Raw genomic sequence first — 25,371 nt, forward strand, 5'->3', positions numbered from 1 at the left:
ACTGTAGGGGTGTGTTTAGAAGCATTAAAAAAAAAAAAAAAAAAAAAAAAAAAGACAACAGCACGTGGTGTTCCCAAGCGGTCACCCATCCAAGTACTAACCACGCCCGACGCTGCTTGACTTCGGTGATCGGACGAGAACCGGTATATCAGCGTGGTATGGCCGTTGCCCATTATATATTTCCCGGAGTGGCATTCATGTACTCTATATGTATATAAGTATTTAGCAATACTTAGAATTATTAAAATTGATGAGAGCACTCTTAATGATCTCATATTATGCACTGAATATTTTAATTTTAATAAAAAAAAATATTGGTATATATACTTAAAATTATTAAAATTGATGAGAGCACTCTTAATGATCTCATATTATGCACTGAATATTATAATAAAAAAATATTGAAAAAATATTGGTATGTAAAATAACTGTAGGGGTGTGTTTAGAAGCATTAAAAAAAAAAAAAAAAAAAAAAAAAAAGACAACAGCACGTGGTGTTCCCAAGCGGTCACCCATCCAAGTACTAACCACGCCCGACGCTGCTTGACTTCGGTGATCGGACGAGAACCGGTATATCAGCGTGGTATGGCCGTTGCCCATTATATATTTCCCGGAGTGGCATTCATGTACTCTATATGTATATAAGTATTTAGCAATACTTAGAATTATTAAAATTGATGAGAGCACTCTTAATGATCTCATATTATGCACTGAATATTTTAATTTTAATAAAAAAAAATATTGGTATATATACTTAAAATTATTAAAATTGATGAGAGCACTCTTAATGATCTCATATTATGCACTGAATATTATAATAAAAAAATATTGAAAAAATATTGGTATGTAAAATAACTGTAGGGGTGTGTTTAGAAGCATTAAAAAAAAAAAAAAAAAAAAAAAAAAAGACAACAGCACGTGGTGTTCCCAAGCGGTCACCCATCCAAGTACTAACCACGCCCGACGCTGCTTGACTTCGGTGATCGGACGAGAACCGGTATATCAGCGTGGTATGGCCGTTGCCCATTATATATTTCCCGGAGTGGCATTCATGTACTCTATATGTATATAAGTATTTAGCAATACTTAGAATTATTAAAATTGATGAGAGCACTCTTAATGATCTCATATTATGCACTGAATATTTTAATTTTAATAAAAAAAAATATTGGTATATATACTTAAAATTATTAAAATTGATGAGAGCACTCTTAATGATCTCATATTATGCACTGAATATTTTAATAAAAAAAAAATATTGAAAAAATATTGAAAAAATATTGTAGGGGTGTGTTTAGAAGCATTAAAAAAAAAAAAAAAAAAAAAAAAAGACAACAGCACGTGGTGTTCCCAAGCGGTCACCCATCCAAGTACTAACCACGCCCGACGCTGCTTGACTTCGGTGATCGGACGAGAACCGGTATATCAGCGTGGTATGGCCGTTGCCTATTATATATTTCCCGGAGTGGCATTCATGTACTCTATAAGTATATAAGTATTTAGCAATACATAAAATTATTAAAATTGATGAGAGCACTCTTAATGATCTCATATTATGCACTGAATATTTTCATAAAATAGACCCTGCCCATTATATATTTCCCGGAGTGGCATTCATGTACTCTATAAGTATATAAGTATTTAGCAATATTTAAAAATTATTAAAATTGATGAGGCACTCTTAATGATCTCATATTATGCACTGAATATTTTCATAAAATAGACCCTGCCCATTATATATTTCCCGGAGTGGCATTCATGTACTCTATAAGTATATAAGTATTTAGCAATATTTAAAAATTATTAAAATTGATGAGGCACTCTTAATGATCTCATATTATGCACTGAATATTTTCATAAAATAGACCCTGCCCATTATATATTTCCCGGAGTGGCATTCATGTACTCTATAAGTATATAAGTATTTAGCAATATTTAAAAATTATTAAAATTGATGAGGCACTCTTAATGATCTCATATTATGCACTGAATATTTTAATTAAAAAAATATTGGAAAAATATTGGTATGTAAAATAACTGTAGGGGTGTGTTTAGAAGCATTAAAAAAAAAAAAAAAAAAAAAAAAAAAGACAACAGCACGTGGTGTTCCCAAGCGGTCACCCATCCAAGTACTAACCACGCCCGACGCTGCTTGACTTCGGTGATCGGACGAGAACCGGTATATCAGCGTGGTATGGCCGTTGCCTACTATATATTTCCCGGAGTGGCATTCATGTACTCTATAAGTATATAAGTATTTAGCAATACTTAAAATTATTAAAATTGATGAGAGCACTCTTAATGATCTCATATTATGCACTGAATATTATAATAAAATAGACTGCCTATTATATATTTCCCGGAGTGGCATTCATGTACTCTATAAGTATATAAGTATTTAGCAATACTTAAAATTATTAAAATTGATGAGAGCACTCTTAATGATCTCATATTATGCACTGAATATTTTATTAAAAAATATTGGTATATATACTTAGAATTATTAAAATTGATGAGAGCACTCTTAATGATCTCATATTATGCACTGAATATTATAATAAAAAAAATATTGGTATGTAAAATAACTGTAGGGGTGTGTTTAGAAGCATTAAAAAAAAAAAAAAAAAAAAGACAACAGCACGTGGTGTTCCCAAGCGGTCACCCATCCAAGTACTAACCACGCCCGACGCTGCTTGACTTCGGTGATCGGACGAGAACCGGTATATCAGCGTGGTATGGCCGTTGCCCATTATATATTTCCCGGAGTGGCATTCATGTACTCTATAAGTATATAAGTATTTAGCAATACTTAAAATTATTAAAATTGATGAGAGCACTCTTAATGATCTCATATTATGCACTGAATATTATAATAAAATAGACTGCCTATTATATATTTCCCGGAGTGGCATTCATGTACTCTATAAGTATATAAGTATTTAGCAATACTTAAAATTATTAAAATTGATGAGAGCACTCTTAATGATCTCATATTATGCACTGAATATTTTATTAAAAAATATTGGTATATATACTTAGAATTATTAAAATTGATGAGAGCACTCTTAATGATCTCATATTATGCACTGAATATTTTAATTAATTAAAAAAAATATTGGTATGTAAAATAACTGTAGGGGTGTGTTTAGAAGCATTAAAAAAAAAAAAAAAAAAAAAAAAAAAAAAAAAAAAAAAAAAAGACAACAGCACGTGGTGTTCCCAAGCGGTCACCCATCCAAGTACTAACCACGCCCGACGCTGCTTGACTTCGGTGATCGGACGAGAACCGGTATATCAGCGTGGTATGGCCGTTGCCCATTATATATTTCCCGGAGTGGCATTCATGTACTCTATAAGTATATAAGTATTTAGCAATACTTAAAATTATTAAAATTGATGAGAGCACTCTTAATGATCTCATATTATGCACTGAATATTATAATAAAATAGACTGCCTATTATATATTTCCCGGAGTGGCATTCATGTACTCTATAAGTATATAAGTATTTAGCAATACTTAAAATTATTAAAATTGATGAGAGCACTCTTAATGATCTCATATTATGCACTGAATATTTTAATTAATTAAAAAAAATATTGGTATGTAAAATAACTGTAGGGGTGTGTTTAGAAGCATTAAAAAAAAAAAAAAAAAAAAAAAAAAAAATAAAAGACAACAGCACGTGGTGTTCCCAAGCGGTCACCCATCCAAGTACTAACCACGCCCGACGCTGCTTGACTTCGGTGATCGGACGAGAACCGGTATATCAGCGTGGTATGGCCGTTGCCTACTATATATTTCCCGGAGTGGCATTCATGTACTCTATAAGTATATAAGTATTTAGCAATACTTAAAATTATTAAAATTGATGAGAGCACTCTTAATGATCTCATATTATGCACTGAATATTTTAATTAATTAAAAAAAATATTGGTATGTAAAATAACTGTAGGGGTGTGTTTAGAAGCATTAAAAAAAAAAAAAAAAAAAAAAAAAAAAAAAAAAAAAAAAAAAGACAACAGCACGTGGTGTTCCCAAGCGGTCACCCATCCAAGTACTAACCACGCCCGACGCTGCTTGACTTCGGTGATCGGACGAGAACCGGTATATCAGCGTGGTATGGCCGTTGCCTACTATATATTTCCCGGAGTGGCATTCATGTACTCTATAAGTATATAAGTATTTAGCAATACTTAAAATTATTAAAATTGATGAGAGCACTCTTAATGATCTCATATTATGCACTGAATATTATAATAAAATAGACTGCCTATTATATATTTCCCGGAGTGGCATTCATGTACTCTATAAGTATATAAGTATTTAGCAATACTTAAAATTATTAAAATTGATGAGAGCACTCTTAATGATCTCATATTATGCACTGAATATTTTAATTAATTAAAAAAAATATTGGTATGTAAAATAACTGTAGGGGTGTGTTTAGAAGCATTAAAAAAAAAAAAAAAAAAAAAAAAAAAAAAAAAAAAAAAAAAAAAAAAGACAACAGCACGTGGTGTTCCCAAGCGGTCACCCATCCAAGTACTAACCACGCCCGACGCTGCTTGACTTCGGTGATCGGACGAGAACCGGTATATCAGCGTGGTATGGCCGTTGCCTACTATATATTTCCCGGAGTGGCATTCATGTACTCTATAAGTATATAAGTATTTAGCAATACTTAAAATTATTAAAATTGATGAGAGCACTCTTAATGATCTCATATTATGCACTGAATATTATAATAAAATAGACTGCCTATTATATATTTCCCGGAGTGGCATTCATGTACTCTATAAGTATATAAGTATTTAGCAATACTTAAAATTATTAAAATTGATGAGAGCACTCTTAATGATCTCATATTATGCACTGAATATTTTAATTAATTAAAAAAAATATTGGTATGTAAAATAACTGTAGGGGTGTGTTTAGAAGCATTAAAAAAAAAAAAAAAAAAAAAAAAAAAAAAAAAAGACAACAGCACGTGGTGTTCCCAAGCGGTCACCCATCCAAGTACTAACCACGCCCGACGCTGCTTGACTTCGGTGATCGGACGAGAACCGGTATATCAGCGTGGTATGGCCGTTGCCCATTATATATTTCCCGGAGTGGCATTCATGTACTCTATAAGTATATAAGTATTTAGCAATACTTAAAATTATTAAAATTGATGAGAGCACTCTTAATGATCTCATATTATGCACTGAATATTTTAATAAAAAAAAAATATTTGAAAAATATTGTATGTAAAATAATTGCAGGGGTGTGTTTAGAAGCATTAAAAAAAAAAAAAAAAAAAAAAAAAAAAATAAAAGACAACAGCACGTGGTGTTCCCAAGCGGTCACCCATCCAAGTACTAACCACGCCCGACGCTGCTTGACTTCGGTGATCGGACGAGAACCGGTATATCAGCGTGGTATGGCCGTTGCCCATTATATATTTCCCGGAGTGGCATTCATGTACTCTATAAGTATATAAGTATTTAGCAATACTTAAAATTATTAAAATTGATGAGAGCACTCTTAATGATCTCATATTATGCACTGAATATTTTAATTAATTTAAAAAAATATTGGTATGTAAAATAACTGTAGGGGTGTGTTTAGAAGCATTAAAAAAAAAAAAAAAAAAAAAAAAAAAAAAAAAAAAAAAAAAAAAAAAGACAACAGCACGTGGTGTTCCCAAGCGGTCACCCATCCAAGTACTAACCACGCCCGACGCTGCTTGACTTCGGTGATCGGACGAGAACCGGTATATCAGCGTGGTATGGCCGTTGCCTACTATATATTTCCCGGAGTGGCATTCATGTACTCTATAAGTATATAAGTATTTAGCAATACTTAAAATTATTAAAATTGATGAGAGCACTCTTAATGATCTCATATTATGCACTGAATATTTTAATAAAAAAAAAATATTTGAAAAATATTGTATGTAAAATAATTGCAGGGGTGTGTTTAGAAGCATTAAAAAAAAAAAAAAAAAAAAAAAAAAAGACAACAGCACGTGGTGTTCCCAAGCGGTCACCCATCCAAGTACTAACCACGCCCGACGCTGCTTGACTTCGGTGATCGGACGAGAACCGGTATATCAGCGTGGTATGGCCGTTGCCCATTATATATTTCCCGGAGTGGCATTCATGTACTCTATAAGTATATAAGTATTTAGCAATACTTAAAATTATTAAAATTGATGAGAGCACTCTTAATGATCTCATATTATGCACTGAATATTTTAATTAATTAAAAAAAATATTGGTATGTAAAATAACTGTAGGGGTGTGTTTAGAAGCATTAAAAAAAAAAAAAAAAAAAAAAAAAAAAAAAAAAAAAAAAAAGACAACAGCACGTGGTGTTCCCAAGCGGTCACCCATCCAAGTACTAACCACGCCCGACGCTGCTTGACTTCGGTGATCGGACGAGAACCGGTATATCAGCGTGGTATGGCCGTTGCCTACTATATATTTCCCGGAGTGGCATTCATGTACTCTATAAGTATATAAGTATTTAGCAATACTTAAAATTATTAAAATTGATGAGAGCACTCTTAATGATCTCATATTATGCACTGAATATTTTAATTAATTAAAAAAAATATTGGTATGTAAAATAACTGTAGGGGTGTGTTTAGAAGCATTAAAAAAAAAAAAAAAAAAAAAAAAAAAAAAAAAAAAAAAAAAAAGACAACAGCACGTGGTGTTCCCAAGCGGTCACCCATCCAAGTACTAACCACGCCCGACGCTGCTTGACTTCGGTGATCGGACGAGAACCGGTATATCAGCGTGGTATGGCCGTTGCCTACTATATATTTCCCGGAGTGGCATTCATGTACTCTATAAGTATATAAGTATTTAGCAATACTTAAAATTATTAAAATTGATGAGAGCACTCTTAATGATCTCATATTATGCACTGAATATTATAATAAAATAGACTGCCTATTATATATTTCCCGGAGTGGCATTCATGTACTCTATAAGTATATAAGTATTTAGCAATACTTAAAATTATTAAAATTGATGAGAGCACTCTTAATGATCTCATATTATGCACTGAATATTTTAATTAATTAAAAAAAATATTGGTATGTAAAATAACTGTAGGGGTGTGTTTAGAAGCATTAAAAAAAAAAAAAAAAAAAAAAAAAAAAAAAAAAAAAAAAAAGACAACAGCACGTGGTGTTCCCAAGCGGTCACCCATCCAAGTACTAACCACGCCCGACGCTGCTTGACTTCGGTGATCGGACGAGAACCGGTATATCAGCGTGGTATGGCCGTTGCCCATTATATATTTCCCGGAGTGGCATTCATGTACTCTATAAGTATATAAGTATTTAGCAATACTTAAAATTATTAAAATTGATGAGAGCACTCTTAATGATCTCATATTATGCACTGAATATTATAATAAAATAGACTGCCTATTATATATTTCCCGGAGTGGCATTCATGTACTCTATAAGTATATAAGTATTTAGCAATACTTAAAATTATTAAAATTGATGAGAGCACTCTTAATGATCTCATATTATGCACTGAATATTTTAATTAATTTAAAAAAATATTGGTATGTAAAATAACTGTAGGGGTGTGTTTAGAAGCATTAAAAAAAAAAAAAAAAAAAAAAAAAAAAAAAAAGACAACAGCACGTGGTGTTCCCAAGCGGTCACCCATCCAAGTACTAACCACGCCCGACGCTGCTTGACTTCGGTGATCGGACGAGAACCGGTATATCAGCGTGGTATGGCCGTTGCCCATTATATATTTCCCGGAGTGGCATTCATGTACTCTATAAGTATATAAGTATTTAGCAATACTTAAAATTATTAAAATTGATGAGAGCACTCTTAATGATCTCATATTATGCACTGAATATTTTAATAAAAAAAAAATATTTGAAAAATATTGTATGTAAAATAATTGCAGGGGTGTGTTTAGAAGCATTAAAAAAAAAAAAAAAAAAAAAAAAAAAAATAAAAGACAACAGCACGTGGTGTTCCCAAGCGGTCACCCATCCAAGTACTAACCACGCCCGACGCTGCTTGACTTCGGTGATCGGACGAGAACCGGTATATCAGCGTGGTATGGCCGTTGCCCATTATATATTTCCCGGAGTGGCATTCATGTACTCTATAAGTATATAAGTATTTAGCAATACTTAAAATTATTAAAATTGATGAGAGCACTCTTAATGATCTCATATTATGCACTGAATATTTTAATTAATTTAAAAAAATATTGGTATGTAAAATAACTGTAGGGGTGTGTTTAGAAGCATTAAAAAAAAAAAAAAAAAAAAAAAAAAAAAAAAAAAAAAAAAAAAGACAACAGCACGTGGTGTTCCCAAGCGGTCACCCATCCAAGTACTAACCACGCCCGACGCTGCTTGACTTCGGTGATCGGACGAGAACCGGTATATCAGCGTGGTATGGCCGTTGCCTACTATATATTTCCCGGAGTGGCATTCATGTACTCTATAAGTATATAAGTATTTAGCAATACTTAAAATTATTAAAATTGATGAGAGCACTCTTAATGATCTCATATTATGCACTGAATATTTTAATAAAAAAAAAATATTTGAAAAATATTGTATGTAAAATAATTGCAGGGGTGTGTTTAGAAGCATTAAAAAAAAAAAAAAAAAAAAAAAAAAAATAAAAGACAACAGCACGTGGTGTTCCCAAGCGGTCACCCATCCAAGTACTAACCACGCCCGACGCTGCTTGACTTCGGTGATCGGACGAGAACCGGTATATCAGCGTGGTATGGCCGTTGCCCATTATATATTTCCCGGAGTGGCATTCATGTACTCTATAAGTATATAAGTATTTAGCAATACTTAAAATTATTAAAATTGATGAGAGCACTCTTAATGATCTCATATTATGCACTGAATATTTTAATTAATTAAAAAAAATATTGGTATGTAAAATAACTGTAGGGGTGTGTTTAGAAGCATTAAAAAAAAAAAAAAAAAAAAAAAAAAAAAAAAAAAAAGACAACAGCACGTGGTGTTCCCAAGCGGTCACCCATCCAAGTACTAACCACGCCCGACGCTGCTTGACTTCGGTGATCGGACGAGAACCGGTATATCAGCGTGGTATGGCCGTTGCCCATTATATATTTCCCGGAGTGGCATTCATGTACTCTATAAGTATATAAGTATTTAGCAATACTTAAAATTATTAAAATTGATGAGAGCACTCTTAATGATCTCATATTATGCACTGAATATTATAATAAAATAGACTGCCTATTATATATTTCCCGGAGTGGCATTCATGTACTCTATAAGTATATAAGTATTTAGCAATACTTAAAATTATTAAAATTGATGAGAGCACTCTTAATGATCTCATATTATGCACTGAATATTTTAATTAATTAAAAAAAATATTGGTATGTAAAATAACTGTAGGGGTGTGTTTAGAAGCATTAAAAAAAAAAAAAAAAAAAAAAAAAAAAAAAAAAAAAAAAAAAAAAAAAAAAAAGACAACAGCACGTGGTGTTCCCAAGCGGTCACCCATCCAAGTACTAACCACGCCCGACGCTGCTTGACTTCGGTGATCGGACGAGAACCGGTATATCAGCGTGGTATGGCCGTTGCCTACTATATATTTCCCGGAGTGGCATTCATGTACTCTATAAGTATATAAGTATTTAGCAATACTTAAAATTATTAAAATTGATGAGAGCACTCTTAATGATCTCATATTATGCACTGAATATTATAATAAAATAGACTGCCTATTATATATTTCCCGGAGTGGCATTCATGTACTCTATAAGTATATAAGTATTTAGCAATACTTAAAATTATTAAAATTGATGAGAGCACTCTTAATGATCTCATATTATGCACTGAATATTTTATTAAAAAATATTGGTATATATACTTAGAATTATTAAAATTGATGAGAGCACTCTTAATGATCTCATATTATGCACTGAATATTATAATAAAAAAAATATTGGTATGTAAAATAACTGTAGGGGTGTGTTTAGAAGCATTAAAAAAAAAAAAAAAAAAAAGACAACAGCACGTGGTGTTCCCAAGCGGTCACCCATCCAAGTACTAACCACGCCCGACGCTGCTTGACTTCGGTGATCGGACGAGAACCGGTATATCAGCGTGGTATGGCCGTTGCCCATTATATATTTCCCGGAGTGGCATTCATGTACTCTATAAGTATATAAGTATTTAGCAATACTTAAAATTATTAAAATTGATGAGAGCACTCTTAATGATCTCATATTATGCACTGAATATTATAATAAAATAGACTGCCTATTATATATTTCCCGGAGTGGCATTCATGTACTCTATAAGTATATAAGTATTTAGCAATACTTAAAATTATTAAAATTGATGAGAGCACTCTTAATGATCTCATATTATGCACTGAATATTTTATTAAAAAATATTGGTATATATACTTAGAATTATTAAAATTGATGAGAGCACTCTTAATGATCTCATATTATGCACTGAATATTTTAATTAATTAAAAAAAATATTGGTATGTAAAATAACTGTAGGGGTGTGTTTAGAAGCATTAAAAAAAAAAAAAAAAAAAAAAAAAAAAAAAAAAAAAAAAAAAGACAACAGCACGTGGTGTTCCCAAGCGGTCACCCATCCAAGTACTAACCACGCCCGACGCTGCTTGACTTCGGTGATCGGACGAGAACCGGTATATCAGCGTGGTATGGCCGTTGCCCATTATATATTTCCCGGAGTGGCATTCATGTACTCTATAAGTATATAAGTATTTAGCAATACTTAAAATTATTAAAATTGATGAGAGCACTCTTAATGATCTCATATTATGCACTGAATATTATAATAAAATAGACTGCCTATTATATATTTCCCGGAGTGGCATTCATGTACTCTATAAGTATATAAGTATTTAGCAATACTTAAAATTATTAAAATTGATGAGAGCACTCTTAATGATCTCATATTATGCACTGAATATTTTAATTAATTAAAAAAAATATTGGTATGTAAAATAACTGTAGGGGTGTGTTTAGAAGCATTAAAAAAAAAAAAAAAAAAAAAAAAAAAAATAAAAGACAACAGCACGTGGTGTTCCCAAGCGGTCACCCATCCAAGTACTAACCACGCCCGACGCTGCTTGACTTCGGTGATCGGACGAGAACCGGTATATCAGCGTGGTATGGCCGTTGCCTACTATATATTTCCCGGAGTGGCATTCATGTACTCTATAAGTATATAAGTATTTAGCAATACTTAAAATTATTAAAATTGATGAGAGCACTCTTAATGATCTCATATTATGCACTGAATATTTTAATTAATTAAAAAAAATATTGGTATGTAAAATAACTGTAGGGGTGTGTTTAGAAGCATTAAAAAAAAAAAAAAAAAAAAAAAAAAAAAAAAAAAAAAAAAAAGACAACAGCACGTGGTGTTCCCAAGCGGTCACCCATCCAAGTACTAACCACGCCCGACGCTGCTTGACTTCGGTGATCGGACGAGAACCGGTATATCAGCGTGGTATGGCCGTTGCCTACTATATATTTCCCGGAGTGGCATTCATGTACTCTATAAGTATATAAGTATTTAGCAATACTTAAAATTATTAAAATTGATGAGAGCACTCTTAATGATCTCATATTATGCACTGAATATTATAATAAAATAGACTGCCTATTATATATTTCCCGGAGTGGCATTCATGTACTCTATAAGTATATAAGTATTTAGCAATACTTAAAATTATTAAAATTGATGAGAGCACTCTTAATGATCTCATATTATGCACTGAATATTTTAATTAATTAAAAAAAATATTGGTATGTAAAATAACTGTAGGGGTGTGTTTAGAAGCATTAAAAAAAAAAAAAAAAAAAAAAAAAAAAAAAAAAAAAAAAAAAAAAAAGACAACAGCACGTGGTGTTCCCAAGCGGTCACCCATCCAAGTACTAACCACGCCCGACGCTGCTTGACTTCGGTGATCGGACGAGAACCGGTATATCAGCGTGGTATGGCCGTTGCCTACTATATATTTCCCGGAGTGGCATTCATGTACTCTATAAGTATATAAGTATTTAGCAATACTTAAAATTATTAAAATTGATGAGAGCACTCTTAATGATCTCATATTATGCACTGAATATTATAATAAAATAGACTGCCTATTATATATTTCCCGGAGTGGCATTCATGTACTCTATAAGTATATAAGTATTTAGCAATACTTAAAATTATTAAAATTGATGAGAGCACTCTTAATGATCTCATATTATGCACTGAATATTTTAATTAATTAAAAAAAATATTGGTATGTAAAATAACTGTAGGGGTGTGTTTAGAAGCATTAAAAAAAAAAAAAAAAAAAAAAAAAAAAAAAAAAGACAACAGCACGTGGTGTTCCCAAGCGGTCACCCATCCAAGTACTAACCACGCCCGACGCTGCTTGACTTCGGTGATCGGACGAGAACCGGTATATCAGCGTGGTATGGCCGTTGCCCATTATATATTTCCCGGAGTGGCATTCATGTACTCTATAAGTATATAAGTATTTAGCAATACTTAAAATTATTAAAATTGATGAGAGCACTCTTAATGATCTCATATTATGCACTGAATATTTTAATAAAAAAAAAATATTTGAAAAATATTGTATGTAAAATAATTGCAGGGGTGTGTTTAGAAGCATTAAAAAAAAAAAAAAAAAAAAAAAAAAAAATAAAAGACAACAGCACGTGGTGTTCCCAAGCGGTCACCCATCCAAGTACTAACCACGCCCGACGCTGCTTGACTTCGGTGATCGGACGAGAACCGGTATATCAGCGTGGTATGGCCGTTGCCCATTATATATTTCCCGGAGTGGCATTCATGTACTCTATAAGTATATAAGTATTTAGCAATACTTAAAATTATTAAAATTGATGAGAGCACTCTTAATGATCTCATATTATGCACTGAATATTTTAATTAATTTAAAAAAATATTGGTATGTAAAATAACTGTAGGGGTGTGTTTAGAAGCATTAAAAAAAAAAAAAAAAAAAAAAAAAAAAAAAAAAAAAAAAAAAAAAAGACAACAGCACGTGGTGTTCCCAAGCGGTCACCCATCCAAGTACTAACCACGCCCGACGCTGCTTGACTTCGGTGATCGGACGAGAACCGGTATATCAGCGTGGTATGGCCGTTGCCTACTATATATTTCCCGGAGTGGCATTCATGTACTCTATAAGTATATAAGTATTTAGCAATACTTAAAATTATTAAAATTGATGAGAGCACTCTTAATGATCTCATATTATGCACTGAATATTTTAATAAAAAAAAAATATTTGAAAAATATTGTATGTAAAATAATTGCAGGGGTGTGTTTAGAAGCATTAAAAAAAAAAAAAAAAAAAAAAAAAAAGACAACAGCACGTGGTGTTCCCAAGCGGTCACCCATCCAAGTACTAACCACGCCCGACGCTGCTTGACTTCGGTGATCGGACGAGAACCGGTATATCAGCGTGGTATGGCCGTTGCCCATTATATATTTCCCGGAGTGGCATTCATGTACTCTATAAGTATATAAGTATTTAGCAATACTTAAAATTATTAAAATTGATGAGAGCACTCTTAATGATCTCATATTATGCACTGAATATTTTAATTAATTAAAAAAAATATTGGTATGTAAAATAACTGTAGGGGTGTGTTTAGAAGCATTAAAAAAAAAAAAAAAAAAAAAAAAAAAAAAAAAAAAAAAAAAAGACAACAGCACGTGGTGTTCCCAAGCGGTCACCCATCCAAGTACTAACCACGCCCGACGCTGCTTGACTTCGGTGATCGGACGAGAACCGGTATATCAGCGTGGTATGGCCGTTGCCTACTATATATTTCCCGGAGTGGCATTCATGTACTCTATAAGTATATAAGTATTTAGCAATACTTAAAATTATTAAAATTGATGAGAGCACTCTTAATGATCTCATATTATGCACTGAATATTTTAATTAATTAAAAAAAATATTGGTATGTAAAATAACTGTAGGGGTGTGTTTAGAAGCATTAAAAAAAAAAAAAAAAAAAAAAAAAAAAAAAAAAAAAAAAAAAAGACAACAGCACGTGGTGTTCCCAAGCGGTCACCCATCCAAGTACTAACCACGCCCGACGCTGCTTGACTTCGGTGATCGGACGAGAACCGGTATATCAGCGTGGTATGGCCGTTGCCTACTATATATTTCCCGGAGTGGCATTCATGTACTCTATAAGTATATAAGTATTTAGCAATACTTAAAATTATTAAAATTGATGAGAGCACTCTTAATGATCTCATATTATGCACTGAATATTATAATAAAATAGACTGCCTATTATATATTTCCCGGAGTGGCATTCATGTACTCTATAAGTATATAAGTATTTAGCAATACTTAAAATTATTAAAATTGATGAGAGCACTCTTAATGATCTCATATTATGCACTGAATATTTTAATTAATTAAAAAAAATATTGGTATGTAAAATAACTGTAGGGGTGTGTTTAGAAGCATTAAAAAAAAAAAAAAAAAAAAAAAAAAAAAAAAAAAAAAAAAAGACAACAGCACGTGGTGTTCCCAAGCGGTCACCCATCCAAGTACTAACCACGCCCGACGCTGCTTGACTTCGGTGATCGGACGAGAACCGGTATATCAGCGTGGTATGGCCGTTGCCCATTATATATTTCCCGGAGTGGCATTCATGTACTCTATAAGTATATAAGTATTTAGCAATACTTAAAATTATTAAAATTGATGAGAGCACTCTTAATGATCTCATATTATGCACTGAATATTTTAATTAATTAAAAAAAATATTGGTATGTAAAATAACTGTAGGGGTGTGTTTAGAAGCATTAAAAAAAAAAAAAAAAAAAAAAAAAAAAAAAAAAAAAAAAGACAACAGCACGTGGTGTTCCCAAGCGGTCACCCATCCAAGTACTAACCACGCCCGACGCTGCTTGACTTCGGTGATCGGACGAGAACCGGTATATCAGCGTGGTATGGCCGTTGCCTACTATATATTTCCCGGAGTGGCATTCATGTACTCTATAAGTATATAAGTATTTAGCAATACTTAAAATTATTAAAATTGATGAGAGCACTCTTAATGATCTCATATTATGCACTGAATATTTTATTAAAAAATATTGGTATATATACTTAGAATTATTAAAATTGATGAGAGCACTCTTAATGATCTCATATTATGCACTGAATATTTTAATTAATTAAAAAAAATATTGGTATGTAAAATAACTGTAGGGGTGTGTTTAGAAGCATTAAAAAAAAAAAAAAAAAAAAAAAAAAAAAAAAAAAAAAAAAAAAAGACAACAGCACGTGGTGTTCCCAAGCGGTCACCCATCCAAGTACTAACCACGCCCGACGCTGCTTGACTTCGGTGATCGGACGAGAACCGGTATATCAGCGTGGTATGGCCGTTGCCCATTATATATTTCCCGGAGTGGCATTCATGTACTCTATAAGTATATAAGTATTTAGCAATACTTAAAATTATTAAAATTGATGAGAGCACTCTTAATGATCTCATATTATGCACTGAATATTATAATAAAATAGACTGCCTATTATATATTTCCCGGAGTGGCATTCATGTACTCTATAAGTATATAAGTATTTAGCAATACTTAAAATTATTAAAATTGATGAGAGCACTCTTAATGATCTCATATTATGCACTGAATATTTTAATTAATTAAAAAAAATATTGGTATGTAAAATAACTGTAGGGGTGTGTTTAGAAGCATTAAAAAAAAAAAAAAAAAAAAAAAAAAAAAAAAAAAAAAAAAAAAAAAAAGACAACAGCACGTGGTGTTCCCAAGCGGTCACCCATCCAAGTACTAACCACGCCCGACGCTGCTTGACTTCGGTGATCGGACGAGAACCGGTATATCAGCGTGGTATGGCCGTTGCCTACTATATATTTCCCGGAGTGGCATTCATGTACTCTATAAGTATATAAGTATTTAGCAATACTTAAAATTATTAAAATTGATGAGAGCACTCTTAATGATCTCATATTATGCACTGAATATTATAATAAAATAGACTGCCTATTATATATTTCCCGGAGTGGCATTCATGTACTCTATAAGTATATAAGTATTTAGCAATACTTAAAATTATTAAAATTGATGAGAGCACTCTTAATGATCTCATATTATGCACTGAATATTTTAATTAATTAAAAAAAATATTGGTATGTAAAATAACTGTAGGGGTGTGTTTAGAAGCATTAAAAAAAAAAAAAAAAAAAAAAAAAAAAAAAAAGACAACAGCACGTGGTGTTCCCAAGCGGTCACCCATCCAAGTACTAACCACGCCCGACGCTGCTTGACTTCGGTGATCGGACGAGAACCGGTATATCAGCGTGGTATGGCCGTTGCCCATTATATATTTCCCGGAGTGGCATTCATGTACTCTATAAGTATATAAGTATTTAGCAATACTTAAAATTATTAAAATTGATGAGAGCACTCTTAATGATCTCATATTATGCACTGAATATTTTAATAAAAAAAAAATATTTGAAAAATATTGTATGTAAAATAATTGCAGGGGTGTGTTTAGAAGCATTAAAAAAAAAAAAAAAAAAAAAAAAAAAATAAAAGACAACAGCACGTGGTGTTCCCAAGCGGTCACCCATCCAAGTACTAACCACGCCCGACGCTGCTTGACTTCGGTGATCGGACGAGAACCGGTATATCAGCGTGGTATGGCCGTTGCCCATTATATATTTCCCGGAGTGGCATTCATGTACTCTATAAGTATATAAGTATTTAGCAATACTTAAAATTATTAAAATTGATGAGAGCACTCTTAATGATCTCATATTATGCACTGAATATTTTAATTAATTTAAAAAAATATTGGTATGTAAAATAACTGTAGGGGTGTGTTTAGAAGCATTAAAAAAAAAAAAAAAAAAAAAAAAAAAAAAAAAAAAAAAAAAAAAAGACAACAGCACGTGGTGTTCCCAAGCGGTCACCCATCCAAGTACTAACCACGCCCGACGCTGCTTGACTTCGGTGATCGGACGAGAACCGGTATATCAGCGTGGTATGGCCGTTGCCTACTATATATTTCCCGGAGTGGCATTCATGTACTCTATAAGTATATAAGTATTTAGCAATACTTAAAATTATTAAAATTGATGAGAGCACTCTTAATGATCTCATATTATGCACTGAATATTTTAATAAAAAAAAAATATTTGAAAAATATTGTATGTAAAATAATTGCAGGGGTGTGTTTAGAAGCATTAAAAAAAAAAAAAAAAAAAAAAAAAAATAAAAGACAACAGCACGTGGTGTTCCCAAGCGGTCACCCATCCAAGTACTAACCACGCCCGACGCTGCTTGACTTCGGTGATCGGACGAGAACCGGTATATCAGCGTGGTATGGCCGTTGCCCATTATATATTTCCCGGAGTGGCATTCATGTACTCTATAAGTATATAAGTATTTAGCAATACTTAAAATTATTAAAATTGATGAGAGCACTCTTAATGATCTCATATTATGCACTGAATATTTTAATTAATTAAAAAAAATATTGGTATGTAAAATAACTGTAGGGGTGTGTTTAGAAGCATTAAAAAAAAAAAAAAAAAAAAAAAAAAAAAAAAAAAAAGACAACAGCACGTGGTGTTCCCAAGCGGTCACCCATCCAAGTACTAACCACGCCCGACGCTGCTTGACTTCGGTGATCGGACGAGAACCGGTATATCAGCGTGGTATGGCCGTTGCCCATTATATATTTCCCGGAGTGGCATTCATGTACTCTATAAGTATATAAGTATTTAGCAATACTTAAAATTATTAAAATTGATGAGAGCACTCTTAATGATCTCATATTATGCACTGAATATTATAATAAAATAGACTGCCTATTATATATTTCCCGGAGTGGCATTCATGTACTCTATAAGTATATAAGTATTTAGCAATACTTAAAATTATTAAAATTGATGAGAGCACTCTTAATGATCTCATATTATGCACTGAATATTTTAATTAATTAAAAAAAATATTGGTATGTAAAATAACTGTAGGGGTGTGTTTAGAAGCATTAAAAAAAAAAAAAAAAAAAAAAAAAAAAAAAAAAAAAAAAAAAAAAAAAAAAAAAAAGACAACAGCACGTGGTGTTCCCAAGCGGTCACCCATCCAAGTACTAACCACGCCCGACGCTGCTTGACTTCGGTGATCGGACGAGAACCGGTATATCAGCGTGGTATGGCCGTTGCCTACTATATATTTCCCGGAGTGGCATTCATGTACTCTATAAGTATATAAGTATTTAGCAATACTTAAAATTATTAAAATTGATGAGAGCACTCTTAATGATCTCATATTATGCACTGAATATTATAATAAAATAGACTGCCTATTATATATTTCCCGGAGTGGCATTCATGTACTCTATAAGTATATAAGTATTTAGCAATACTTAAAATTATTAAAATTGATGAGAGCACTCTTAATGATCTCATATTATGCACTGAATATTTTATTAAAAAATATTGGTATATATACTTAGAATTATTAAAATTGATGAGAGCACTCTTAATGATCTCATATTATGCACTGAATATTATAATAAAAAAAATATTGGTATGTAAAATAACTGTAGGGGTGTGTTTAGAAGCATTAAAAAAAAAAAAAAAAAAAAGACAACAGCACGTGGTGTTCCCAAGCGGTCACCCATCCAAGTACTAACCACGCCCGACGCTGCTTGACTTCGGTGATCGGACGAGAACCGGTATATCAGCGTGGTATGGCCGTTGCCCATTATATATTTCCCGGAGTGGCATTCATGTACTCTATAAGTATATAAGTATTTAGCAATACTTAAAATTATTAAAATTGATGAGAGCACTCTTAATGATCTCATATTATGCACTGAATATTATAATAAAATAGACTGCCTATTATATATTTCCCGGAGTGGCATTCATGTACTCTATAAGTATATAAGTATTTAGCAATACTTAAAATTATTAAAATTGATGAGAGCACTCTTAATGATCTCATATTATGCACTGAATATTATAATAAAATAGACTGCCTATTATATATTTCCCGGAGTGGCATTCATGTACTCTATAAGTATATAAGTATTTAGCAATACTTAAAATTATTAAAATTGATGAGAGCACTCTTAATGATCTCATATTATGCACTGAATATTTTAATTAATTAAAAAAAATATTGGTATGTAAAATAACTGTAGGGGTGTGTTTAGAAGCATTAAAAAAAAAAAAAAAAAAAAAAAAAAAAAAAAAAAAAAAAAAAAAAAAGACAACAGCACGTGGTGTTCCCAAGCGGTCACCCATCCAAGTACTAACCACGCCCGACGCTGCTTGACTTCGGTGATCGGACGAGAACCGGTATATCAGCGTGGTATGGCCGTTGCCTACTATATATTTCCCGGAGTGGCATTCATGTACTCTATAAGTATATAAGTATTTAGCAATACTTAAAATTATTAAAATTGATGAGAGCACTCTTAATGATCTCATATTATGCACTGAATATTTTAATTAATTAAAAAAAATATTGGTATGTAAAATAACTGTAGGGGTGTGTTTAGAAGCATTAAAAAAAAAAAAAAAAAAAAAAAAAAAAAAAAAAAAAAAAAAAAAGACAACAGCACGTGGTGTTCCCAAGCGGTCACCCATCCAAGTACTAACCACGCCCGACGCTGCTTGACTTCGGTGATCGGACGAGAACCGGTATATCAGCGTGGTATGGCCGTTGCCTACTATATATTTCCCGGAGTGGCATTCATGTACTCTATAAGTATATAAGTATTTAGCAATACTTAAAATTATTAAAATTGATGAGAGCACTCTTAATGATCTCATATTATGCACTGAATATTATAATAAAATAGACTGCCTATTATATATTTCCCGGAGTGGCATTCATGTACTCTATAAGTATATAAGTATTTAGCAATACTTAAAATTATTAAAATTGATGAGAGCACTCTTAATGATCTCATATTATGCACTGAATATTTTAATTAATTAAAAAAAATATTGGTATGTAAAATAACTGTAGGGGTGTGTTTAGAAGCATTAAAAAAAAAAAAAAAAAAAAAAAAAAAAAAAAAAAAAAAAAAAGACAACAGCACGTGGTGTTCCCAAGCGGTCACCCATCCAAGTACTAACCACGCCCGACGCTGCTTGACTTCGGTGATCGGACGAGAACCGGTATATCAGCGTGGTATGGCCGTTGCCCATTATATATTTCCCGGAGTGGCATTCATGTACTCTATAAGTATATAAGTATTTAGCAATACTTAAAATTATTAAAATTGATGAGAGCACTCTTAATGATCTCATATTATGCACTGAATATTATAATAAAATAGACTGCCTATTATATATTTCCCGGAGTGGCATTCATGTACTCTATAAGTATATAAGTATTTAGCAATACTTAAAATTATTAAAATTGATGAGAGCACTCTTAATGATCTCATATTATGCACTGAATATTTTAATTAATTAAAAAAAATATTGGTATGTAAAATAACTGTAGGGGTGTGTTTAGAAGCATTAAAAAAAAAAAAAAAAAAAAAAAAAAAAAAAAAAAAAAAAAAAAAAAAGACAACAGCACGTGGTGTTCCCAAGCGGTCACCCATCCAAGTACTAACCACGCCCGACGCTGCTTGACTTCGGTGATCGGACGAGAACCGGTATATCAGCGTGGTATGGCCGTTGCCTACTATATATTTCCCGGAGTGGCATTCATGTACTCTATAAGTATATAAGTATTTAGCAATACTTAAAATTATTAAAATTGATGAGAGCACTCTTAATGATCTCATATTATGCACTGAATATTATAATAAAATAGACTGCCTATTATATATTTCCCGGAGTGGCATTCATGTACTCTATAAGTATATAAGTATTTAGCAATACTTAAAATTATTAAAATTGATGAGAGCACTCTTAATGATCTCATATTATGCACTGAATATTTTATTAAAAAATATTGGTATATATACTTAGAATTATTAAAATTGATGAGAGCACTCTTAATGATCTCATATTATGCACTGAATATTTTAATTAATTAAAAAAAATATTGGTATGTAAAATAACTGTAGGGGTGTGTTTAGAAGCATTAAAAAAAAAAAAAAAAAAAAAAAAAAAAAAAAAAAAAAAAAAAAGACAACAGCACGTGGTGTTCCCAAGCGGTCACCCATCCAAGTACTAACCACGCCCGACGCTGCTTGACTTCGGTGATCGGACGAGAACCGGTATATCAGCGTGGTATGGCCGTTGCCCATTATATATTTCCCGGAGTGGCATTCATGTACTCTATAAGTATATAAGTATTTAGCAATACTTAAAATTATTAAAATTGATGAGAGCACTCTTAATGATCTCATATTATGCACTGAATATTATAATAAAATAGACTGCCTATTATATATTTCCCGGAGTGGCATTCATGTACTCTATAAGTATATAAGTATTTAGCAATACTTAAAATTATTAAAATTGATGAGAGCACTCTTAATGATCTCATATTATGCACTGAATATTTTAATTAATTAAAAAAAATATTGGTATGTAAAATAACTGTAGGGGTGTGTTTAGAAGCATTAAAAAAAAAAAAAAAAAAAAAAAAAAAAAATAAAAGACAACAGCACGTGGTGTTCCCAAGCGGTCACCCATCCAAGTACTAACCACGCCCGACGCTGCTTGACTTCGGTGATCGGACGAGAACCGGTATATCAGCGTGGTATGGCCGTTGCCTACTATATATTTCCCGGAGTGGCATTCATGTACTCTATAAGTATATAAGTATTTAGCAATACTTAAAATTATTAAAATTGATGAGAGCACTCTTAATGATCTCATATTATGCACTGAATATTTTAATTAATTAAAAAAAATATTGGTATGTAAAATAACTGTAGGGGTGTGTTTAGAAGCATTAAAAAAAAAAAAAAAAAAAAAAAAAAAAAAAAAAAAAAAAAAAGACAACAGCACGTGGTGTTCCCAAGCGGTCACCCATCCAAGTACTAACCACGCCCGACGCTGCTTGACTTCGGTGATCGGACGAGAACCGGTATATCAGCGTGGTATGGCCGTTGCCTACTATATATTTCCCGGAGTGGCATTCATGTACTCTATAAGTATATAAGTATTTAGCAATACTTAAAATTATTAAAATTGATGAGAGCACTCTTAATGATCTCATATTATGCACTGAATATTATAATAAAATAGACTGCCTATTATATATTTCCCGGAGTGGCATTCATGTACTCTATAAGTATATAAGTATTTAGCAATACTTAAAATTATTAAAATTGATGAGAGCACTCTTAATGATCTCATATTATGCACTGAATATTTTAATTAATTAAAAAAAATATTGGTATGTAAAATAACTGTAGGGGTGTGTTTAGAAGCATTAAAAAAAAAAAAAAAAAAAAAAAAAAAAAAAAAAAAAAAAAAGACAACAGCACGTGGTGTTCCCAAGCGGTCACCCATCCAAGTACTAACCACGCCCGACGCTGCTTGACTTCGGTGATCGGACGAGAACCGGTATATCAGCGTGGTATGGCCGTTGCCCATTATATATTTCCCGGAGTGGCATTCATGTACTCTATAAGTATATAAGTATTTAGCAATACTTAAAATTATTAAAATTGATGAGAGCACTCTTAATGATCTCATATTATGCACTGAATATTATAATAAAATAGACTGCCTATTATATATTTCCCGGAGTGGCATTCATGTACTCTATAAGTATATAAGTATTTAGCAATACTTAAAATTATTAAAATTGATGAGAGCACTCTTAATGATCTCATATTATGCACTGAATATTTTAATTAATTAAAAAAAATATTGGTATGTAAAATAACTGTAGGGGGTGTGTTTAGAAGCATTAAAAAAAAAAAAAAAAAAAAAAAAAAAAAAAAAAAAAAAAAAAAAAAAAAGACAACAGCACGTGGTGTTCCCAAGCGGTCACCCATCCAAGTACTAACCACGCCCGACGCTGCTTGACTTCGGTGATCGGACGAGAACCGGTATATCAGCGTGGTATGGCCGTTGCCTACTATATATTTCCCGGAGTGGCATTCATGTACTCTATAAGTATATAAGTATTTAGCAATACTTAAAATTATTAAAATTGATGAGAGCACTCTTAATGATCTCATATTATGCACTGAATATTATAATAAAATAGACTGCCTATTATATATTTCCCGGAGTGGCATTCATGTACTCTATAAGTATATAAGTATTTAGCAATACTTAAAATTATTAAAATTGATGAGAGCACTCTTAATGATCTCATATTATGCACTGAATATTTTATTAAAAAATATTGGTATATATACTTAGAATTATTAAAATTGATGAGAGCACTCTTAATGATCTCATATTATGCACTGAATATTTTAATTAATTAAAAAAAATATTGGTATGTAAAATAACTGTAGGGGTGTGTTTAGAAGCATTAAAAAAAAAAAAAAAAAAAAAAAAAAAAAAAAAAAAAAAAAAAGACAACAGCACGTGGTGTTCCCAAGCGGTCACCCATCCAAGTACTAACCACGCCCGACGCTGCTTGACTTCGGTGATCGGACGAGAACCGGTATATCAGCGTGGTATGGCCGTTGCCCATTATATATTTCCCGGAGTGGCATTCATGTACTCTATAAGTATATAAGTATTTAGCAATACTTAAAATTATTAAAATTGATGAGAGCACTCTTAATGATCTCATATTATGCACTGAATATTTTATTAAAAAATATTGGTATATATACTTAGAATTATTAAAATTGATGAGAGCACTCTTAATGATCTCATATTATGCACTGAATATTTTAATTAATTAAAAAAAATATTGGTATGTAAAATAACTGTAGGGGTGTGTTTAGAAGCATTAAAAAAAAAAAAAAAAAAAAAAAAAAAAAAAAAAAAAAAAAAAAAGACAACAGCACGTGGTGTTCCCAAGCGGTCACCCATCCAAGTACTAACCACGCCCGACGCTGCTTGACTTCGGTGATCGGACGAGAACCGGTATATCAGCGTGGTATGGCCGTTGCCCATTATATATTTCCCGGAGTGGCATTCATGTACTCTATAAGTATATAAGTATTTAGCAATACTTAAAATTATTAAAATTGATGAGAGCACTCTTAATGATCTCATATTATGCACTGAATATTATAATAAAATAGACTGCCTATTATATATTTCCCGGAGTGGCATTCATGTACTCTATAAGTATATAAGTATTTAGCAATACTTAAAATTATTAAAATTGATGAGAGCACTCTTAATGATCTCATATTATGCACTGAATATTTTAATTAATTAAAAAAAATATTGGTATGTAAAATAACTGTAGGGGTGTGTTTAGAAGCATTAAAAAAAAAAAAAAAAAAAAAAAAAAAAATAAAAGACAACAGCACGTGGTGTTCCCAAGCGGTCACCCATCCAAGTACTAACCACGCCCGACGCTGCTTGACTTCGGTGATCGGACGAGAACCGGTATATCAGCGTGGTATGGCCGTTGCCTACTATATATTTCCCGGAGTGGCATTCATGTACTCTATAAGTATATAAGTATTTAGCAATACTTAAAATTATTAAAATTGATGAGAGCACTCTTAATGATCTCATATTATGCACTGAATATTTTAATTAATTAAAAAAAATATTGGTATGTAAAATAACTGTAGGGGTGTGTTTAGAAGCATTAAAAAAAAAAAAAAAAAAAAAAAAAAAAAAAAAAAAAAAAAAGACAACAGCACGTGGTGTTCCCAAGCGGTCACCCATCCAAGTACTAACCACGCCCGACGCTGCTTGACTTCGGTGATCGGACGAGAACCGGTATATCAGCGTGGTATGGCCGTTGCCTACTATATATTTCCCGGAGTGGCATTCATGTACTCTATAAGTATATAAGTATTTAGCAATACTTAAAATTATTAAAATTGATGAGAGCACTCTTAATGATCTCATATTATGCACTGAATATTATAATAAAATAGACTGCCTATTATATATTTCCCGGAGTGGCATTCATGTACTCTATAAGTATATAAGTATTTAGCAATACTTAAAATTATTAAAATTGATGAGAGCACTCTTAATGATCTCATATTATGCACTGAATATTTTAATTAATTAAAAAAAATATTGGTATGTAAAATAACTGTAGGGGTGTGTTTAGAAGCATTAAAAAAAAAAAAAAAAAAAAAAAAAAAAAAAAAAAAAAAAAAGACAACAGCACGTGGTGTTCCCAAGCGGTCACCCATCCAAACTCTCACGAGATGTGT

General features: G+C 32.0%; 58 non-coding genes across 58 annotated transcripts; all 58 read right to left on the reverse strand.

Moving 5' to 3' along the window:
• Window positions 1-52: 52 nt before the first annotated feature.
• Window positions 53-170, reverse strand: LOC126749813 (5S ribosomal RNA). The gene has a single exon (XR_007665375.1). It is a non-coding gene; the product is annotated as a 5S ribosomal RNA (ribosomal RNA).
• A 309-nt stretch (window positions 171-479) lies between these two features.
• Window positions 480-597, reverse strand: LOC126749832 (5S ribosomal RNA). Its single transcript, XR_007665394.1, has one exon. It is a non-coding gene; the product is annotated as a 5S ribosomal RNA (ribosomal RNA).
• Window positions 598-906: 309 nt separating this feature from the next.
• LOC126749843 (5S ribosomal RNA) lies at window positions 907-1,024 on the reverse strand. The gene has a single exon (XR_007665405.1). It is a non-coding gene; the product is annotated as a 5S ribosomal RNA (ribosomal RNA).
• A 305-nt stretch (window positions 1,025-1,329) lies between these two features.
• LOC126749854 (5S ribosomal RNA) lies at window positions 1,330-1,447 on the reverse strand. Its single transcript, XR_007665416.1, has one exon. It is a non-coding gene; the product is annotated as a 5S ribosomal RNA (ribosomal RNA).
• Window positions 1,448-2,088: 641 nt separating this feature from the next.
• Window positions 2,089-2,206, reverse strand: LOC126749865 (5S ribosomal RNA). The gene has a single exon (XR_007665427.1). It is a non-coding gene; the product is annotated as a 5S ribosomal RNA (ribosomal RNA).
• A 423-nt stretch (window positions 2,207-2,629) lies between these two features.
• LOC126749819 (5S ribosomal RNA) lies at window positions 2,630-2,747 on the reverse strand. Its single transcript, XR_007665381.1, has one exon. It is a non-coding gene; the product is annotated as a 5S ribosomal RNA (ribosomal RNA).
• A 451-nt stretch (window positions 2,748-3,198) lies between these two features.
• On the reverse strand, window positions 3,199-3,316 carry LOC126749823 (5S ribosomal RNA). Its single transcript, XR_007665385.1, has one exon. It is a non-coding gene; the product is annotated as a 5S ribosomal RNA (ribosomal RNA).
• Window positions 3,317-3,672: 356 nt separating this feature from the next.
• Window positions 3,673-3,790, reverse strand: LOC126749824 (5S ribosomal RNA). Its single transcript, XR_007665386.1, has one exon. It is a non-coding gene; the product is annotated as a 5S ribosomal RNA (ribosomal RNA).
• A 225-nt stretch (window positions 3,791-4,015) lies between these two features.
• Window positions 4,016-4,133, reverse strand: LOC126749825 (5S ribosomal RNA). Its single transcript, XR_007665387.1, has one exon. It is a non-coding gene; the product is annotated as a 5S ribosomal RNA (ribosomal RNA).
• Window positions 4,134-4,503: 370 nt separating this feature from the next.
• On the reverse strand, window positions 4,504-4,621 carry LOC126749826 (5S ribosomal RNA). Its single transcript, XR_007665388.1, has one exon. It is a non-coding gene; the product is annotated as a 5S ribosomal RNA (ribosomal RNA).
• A 356-nt stretch (window positions 4,622-4,977) lies between these two features.
• Window positions 4,978-5,095, reverse strand: LOC126749827 (5S ribosomal RNA). The gene has a single exon (XR_007665389.1). It is a non-coding gene; the product is annotated as a 5S ribosomal RNA (ribosomal RNA).
• A 223-nt stretch (window positions 5,096-5,318) lies between these two features.
• LOC126749828 (5S ribosomal RNA) lies at window positions 5,319-5,436 on the reverse strand. Its single transcript, XR_007665390.1, has one exon. It is a non-coding gene; the product is annotated as a 5S ribosomal RNA (ribosomal RNA).
• Window positions 5,437-5,666: 230 nt separating this feature from the next.
• On the reverse strand, window positions 5,667-5,784 carry LOC126749829 (5S ribosomal RNA). The gene has a single exon (XR_007665391.1). It is a non-coding gene; the product is annotated as a 5S ribosomal RNA (ribosomal RNA).
• Window positions 5,785-6,000: 216 nt separating this feature from the next.
• On the reverse strand, window positions 6,001-6,118 carry LOC126749830 (5S ribosomal RNA). The gene has a single exon (XR_007665392.1). It is a non-coding gene; the product is annotated as a 5S ribosomal RNA (ribosomal RNA).
• A 224-nt stretch (window positions 6,119-6,342) lies between these two features.
• LOC126749831 (5S ribosomal RNA) lies at window positions 6,343-6,460 on the reverse strand. Its single transcript, XR_007665393.1, has one exon. It is a non-coding gene; the product is annotated as a 5S ribosomal RNA (ribosomal RNA).
• A 226-nt stretch (window positions 6,461-6,686) lies between these two features.
• On the reverse strand, window positions 6,687-6,804 carry LOC126749833 (5S ribosomal RNA). Its single transcript, XR_007665395.1, has one exon. It is a non-coding gene; the product is annotated as a 5S ribosomal RNA (ribosomal RNA).
• A 364-nt stretch (window positions 6,805-7,168) lies between these two features.
• On the reverse strand, window positions 7,169-7,286 carry LOC126749834 (5S ribosomal RNA). The gene has a single exon (XR_007665396.1). It is a non-coding gene; the product is annotated as a 5S ribosomal RNA (ribosomal RNA).
• Window positions 7,287-7,641: 355 nt separating this feature from the next.
• On the reverse strand, window positions 7,642-7,759 carry LOC126749835 (5S ribosomal RNA). The gene has a single exon (XR_007665397.1). It is a non-coding gene; the product is annotated as a 5S ribosomal RNA (ribosomal RNA).
• A 223-nt stretch (window positions 7,760-7,982) lies between these two features.
• On the reverse strand, window positions 7,983-8,100 carry LOC126749836 (5S ribosomal RNA). Its single transcript, XR_007665398.1, has one exon. It is a non-coding gene; the product is annotated as a 5S ribosomal RNA (ribosomal RNA).
• A 226-nt stretch (window positions 8,101-8,326) lies between these two features.
• Window positions 8,327-8,444, reverse strand: LOC126749837 (5S ribosomal RNA). Its single transcript, XR_007665399.1, has one exon. It is a non-coding gene; the product is annotated as a 5S ribosomal RNA (ribosomal RNA).
• Window positions 8,445-8,666: 222 nt separating this feature from the next.
• LOC126749838 (5S ribosomal RNA) lies at window positions 8,667-8,784 on the reverse strand. Its single transcript, XR_007665400.1, has one exon. It is a non-coding gene; the product is annotated as a 5S ribosomal RNA (ribosomal RNA).
• Window positions 8,785-9,003: 219 nt separating this feature from the next.
• LOC126749839 (5S ribosomal RNA) lies at window positions 9,004-9,121 on the reverse strand. The gene has a single exon (XR_007665401.1). It is a non-coding gene; the product is annotated as a 5S ribosomal RNA (ribosomal RNA).
• Window positions 9,122-9,497: 376 nt separating this feature from the next.
• LOC126749840 (5S ribosomal RNA) lies at window positions 9,498-9,615 on the reverse strand. Its single transcript, XR_007665402.1, has one exon. It is a non-coding gene; the product is annotated as a 5S ribosomal RNA (ribosomal RNA).
• Window positions 9,616-10,038: 423 nt separating this feature from the next.
• On the reverse strand, window positions 10,039-10,156 carry LOC126749841 (5S ribosomal RNA). Its single transcript, XR_007665403.1, has one exon. It is a non-coding gene; the product is annotated as a 5S ribosomal RNA (ribosomal RNA).
• A 451-nt stretch (window positions 10,157-10,607) lies between these two features.
• On the reverse strand, window positions 10,608-10,725 carry LOC126749842 (5S ribosomal RNA). The gene has a single exon (XR_007665404.1). It is a non-coding gene; the product is annotated as a 5S ribosomal RNA (ribosomal RNA).
• Window positions 10,726-11,081: 356 nt separating this feature from the next.
• Window positions 11,082-11,199, reverse strand: LOC126749844 (5S ribosomal RNA). Its single transcript, XR_007665406.1, has one exon. It is a non-coding gene; the product is annotated as a 5S ribosomal RNA (ribosomal RNA).
• Window positions 11,200-11,424: 225 nt separating this feature from the next.
• Window positions 11,425-11,542, reverse strand: LOC126749845 (5S ribosomal RNA). Its single transcript, XR_007665407.1, has one exon. It is a non-coding gene; the product is annotated as a 5S ribosomal RNA (ribosomal RNA).
• Window positions 11,543-11,912: 370 nt separating this feature from the next.
• LOC126749846 (5S ribosomal RNA) lies at window positions 11,913-12,030 on the reverse strand. The gene has a single exon (XR_007665408.1). It is a non-coding gene; the product is annotated as a 5S ribosomal RNA (ribosomal RNA).
• A 356-nt stretch (window positions 12,031-12,386) lies between these two features.
• LOC126749847 (5S ribosomal RNA) lies at window positions 12,387-12,504 on the reverse strand. The gene has a single exon (XR_007665409.1). It is a non-coding gene; the product is annotated as a 5S ribosomal RNA (ribosomal RNA).
• Window positions 12,505-12,727: 223 nt separating this feature from the next.
• On the reverse strand, window positions 12,728-12,845 carry LOC126749848 (5S ribosomal RNA). The gene has a single exon (XR_007665410.1). It is a non-coding gene; the product is annotated as a 5S ribosomal RNA (ribosomal RNA).
• Window positions 12,846-13,074: 229 nt separating this feature from the next.
• Window positions 13,075-13,192, reverse strand: LOC126749849 (5S ribosomal RNA). Its single transcript, XR_007665411.1, has one exon. It is a non-coding gene; the product is annotated as a 5S ribosomal RNA (ribosomal RNA).
• Window positions 13,193-13,408: 216 nt separating this feature from the next.
• LOC126749850 (5S ribosomal RNA) lies at window positions 13,409-13,526 on the reverse strand. Its single transcript, XR_007665412.1, has one exon. It is a non-coding gene; the product is annotated as a 5S ribosomal RNA (ribosomal RNA).
• A 225-nt stretch (window positions 13,527-13,751) lies between these two features.
• Window positions 13,752-13,869, reverse strand: LOC126749851 (5S ribosomal RNA). Its single transcript, XR_007665413.1, has one exon. It is a non-coding gene; the product is annotated as a 5S ribosomal RNA (ribosomal RNA).
• Window positions 13,870-14,095: 226 nt separating this feature from the next.
• On the reverse strand, window positions 14,096-14,213 carry LOC126749852 (5S ribosomal RNA). Its single transcript, XR_007665414.1, has one exon. It is a non-coding gene; the product is annotated as a 5S ribosomal RNA (ribosomal RNA).
• A 364-nt stretch (window positions 14,214-14,577) lies between these two features.
• LOC126749853 (5S ribosomal RNA) lies at window positions 14,578-14,695 on the reverse strand. The gene has a single exon (XR_007665415.1). It is a non-coding gene; the product is annotated as a 5S ribosomal RNA (ribosomal RNA).
• Window positions 14,696-14,917: 222 nt separating this feature from the next.
• LOC126749855 (5S ribosomal RNA) lies at window positions 14,918-15,035 on the reverse strand. Its single transcript, XR_007665417.1, has one exon. It is a non-coding gene; the product is annotated as a 5S ribosomal RNA (ribosomal RNA).
• A 313-nt stretch (window positions 15,036-15,348) lies between these two features.
• On the reverse strand, window positions 15,349-15,466 carry LOC126749856 (5S ribosomal RNA). Its single transcript, XR_007665418.1, has one exon. It is a non-coding gene; the product is annotated as a 5S ribosomal RNA (ribosomal RNA).
• Window positions 15,467-15,837: 371 nt separating this feature from the next.
• Window positions 15,838-15,955, reverse strand: LOC126749857 (5S ribosomal RNA). The gene has a single exon (XR_007665419.1). It is a non-coding gene; the product is annotated as a 5S ribosomal RNA (ribosomal RNA).
• A 355-nt stretch (window positions 15,956-16,310) lies between these two features.
• On the reverse strand, window positions 16,311-16,428 carry LOC126749858 (5S ribosomal RNA). The gene has a single exon (XR_007665420.1). It is a non-coding gene; the product is annotated as a 5S ribosomal RNA (ribosomal RNA).
• Window positions 16,429-16,650: 222 nt separating this feature from the next.
• Window positions 16,651-16,768, reverse strand: LOC126749859 (5S ribosomal RNA). The gene has a single exon (XR_007665421.1). It is a non-coding gene; the product is annotated as a 5S ribosomal RNA (ribosomal RNA).
• A 228-nt stretch (window positions 16,769-16,996) lies between these two features.
• LOC126749860 (5S ribosomal RNA) lies at window positions 16,997-17,114 on the reverse strand. The gene has a single exon (XR_007665422.1). It is a non-coding gene; the product is annotated as a 5S ribosomal RNA (ribosomal RNA).
• A 221-nt stretch (window positions 17,115-17,335) lies between these two features.
• Window positions 17,336-17,453, reverse strand: LOC126749861 (5S ribosomal RNA). Its single transcript, XR_007665423.1, has one exon. It is a non-coding gene; the product is annotated as a 5S ribosomal RNA (ribosomal RNA).
• Window positions 17,454-17,672: 219 nt separating this feature from the next.
• LOC126749862 (5S ribosomal RNA) lies at window positions 17,673-17,790 on the reverse strand. Its single transcript, XR_007665424.1, has one exon. It is a non-coding gene; the product is annotated as a 5S ribosomal RNA (ribosomal RNA).
• Window positions 17,791-18,169: 379 nt separating this feature from the next.
• On the reverse strand, window positions 18,170-18,287 carry LOC126749863 (5S ribosomal RNA). The gene has a single exon (XR_007665425.1). It is a non-coding gene; the product is annotated as a 5S ribosomal RNA (ribosomal RNA).
• Window positions 18,288-18,710: 423 nt separating this feature from the next.
• On the reverse strand, window positions 18,711-18,828 carry LOC126749864 (5S ribosomal RNA). The gene has a single exon (XR_007665426.1). It is a non-coding gene; the product is annotated as a 5S ribosomal RNA (ribosomal RNA).
• A 510-nt stretch (window positions 18,829-19,338) lies between these two features.
• LOC126749866 (5S ribosomal RNA) lies at window positions 19,339-19,456 on the reverse strand. Its single transcript, XR_007665428.1, has one exon. It is a non-coding gene; the product is annotated as a 5S ribosomal RNA (ribosomal RNA).
• Window positions 19,457-19,683: 227 nt separating this feature from the next.
• On the reverse strand, window positions 19,684-19,801 carry LOC126749867 (5S ribosomal RNA). Its single transcript, XR_007665429.1, has one exon. It is a non-coding gene; the product is annotated as a 5S ribosomal RNA (ribosomal RNA).
• Window positions 19,802-20,166: 365 nt separating this feature from the next.
• LOC126749868 (5S ribosomal RNA) lies at window positions 20,167-20,284 on the reverse strand. The gene has a single exon (XR_007665430.1). It is a non-coding gene; the product is annotated as a 5S ribosomal RNA (ribosomal RNA).
• A 370-nt stretch (window positions 20,285-20,654) lies between these two features.
• LOC126749870 (5S ribosomal RNA) lies at window positions 20,655-20,772 on the reverse strand. The gene has a single exon (XR_007665431.1). It is a non-coding gene; the product is annotated as a 5S ribosomal RNA (ribosomal RNA).
• A 452-nt stretch (window positions 20,773-21,224) lies between these two features.
• On the reverse strand, window positions 21,225-21,342 carry LOC126749871 (5S ribosomal RNA). Its single transcript, XR_007665432.1, has one exon. It is a non-coding gene; the product is annotated as a 5S ribosomal RNA (ribosomal RNA).
• A 357-nt stretch (window positions 21,343-21,699) lies between these two features.
• Window positions 21,700-21,817, reverse strand: LOC126749814 (5S ribosomal RNA). Its single transcript, XR_007665376.1, has one exon. It is a non-coding gene; the product is annotated as a 5S ribosomal RNA (ribosomal RNA).
• A 225-nt stretch (window positions 21,818-22,042) lies between these two features.
• On the reverse strand, window positions 22,043-22,160 carry LOC126749815 (5S ribosomal RNA). The gene has a single exon (XR_007665377.1). It is a non-coding gene; the product is annotated as a 5S ribosomal RNA (ribosomal RNA).
• Window positions 22,161-22,524: 364 nt separating this feature from the next.
• Window positions 22,525-22,642, reverse strand: LOC126749816 (5S ribosomal RNA). Its single transcript, XR_007665378.1, has one exon. It is a non-coding gene; the product is annotated as a 5S ribosomal RNA (ribosomal RNA).
• Window positions 22,643-23,015: 373 nt separating this feature from the next.
• Window positions 23,016-23,133, reverse strand: LOC126749817 (5S ribosomal RNA). Its single transcript, XR_007665379.1, has one exon. It is a non-coding gene; the product is annotated as a 5S ribosomal RNA (ribosomal RNA).
• A 451-nt stretch (window positions 23,134-23,584) lies between these two features.
• LOC126749818 (5S ribosomal RNA) lies at window positions 23,585-23,702 on the reverse strand. The gene has a single exon (XR_007665380.1). It is a non-coding gene; the product is annotated as a 5S ribosomal RNA (ribosomal RNA).
• A 313-nt stretch (window positions 23,703-24,015) lies between these two features.
• LOC126749820 (5S ribosomal RNA) lies at window positions 24,016-24,133 on the reverse strand. The gene has a single exon (XR_007665382.1). It is a non-coding gene; the product is annotated as a 5S ribosomal RNA (ribosomal RNA).
• Window positions 24,134-24,489: 356 nt separating this feature from the next.
• On the reverse strand, window positions 24,490-24,607 carry LOC126749821 (5S ribosomal RNA). Its single transcript, XR_007665383.1, has one exon. It is a non-coding gene; the product is annotated as a 5S ribosomal RNA (ribosomal RNA).
• Window positions 24,608-24,831: 224 nt separating this feature from the next.
• Window positions 24,832-24,949, reverse strand: LOC126749822 (5S ribosomal RNA). Its single transcript, XR_007665384.1, has one exon. It is a non-coding gene; the product is annotated as a 5S ribosomal RNA (ribosomal RNA).
• Between the last annotated feature and the right edge of the window lie 422 nt (window positions 24,950-25,371).

Source organism: Anthonomus grandis, unplaced genomic scaffold (genome assembly GCF_022605725.1).
Source record: "Anthonomus grandis grandis unplaced genomic scaffold, icAntGran1.3 ctg00000867.1, whole genome shotgun sequence".
In the NCBI taxonomy this organism is placed as follows: Eukaryota; Metazoa; Arthropoda; class Insecta; order Coleoptera; family Curculionidae; genus Anthonomus; species Anthonomus grandis.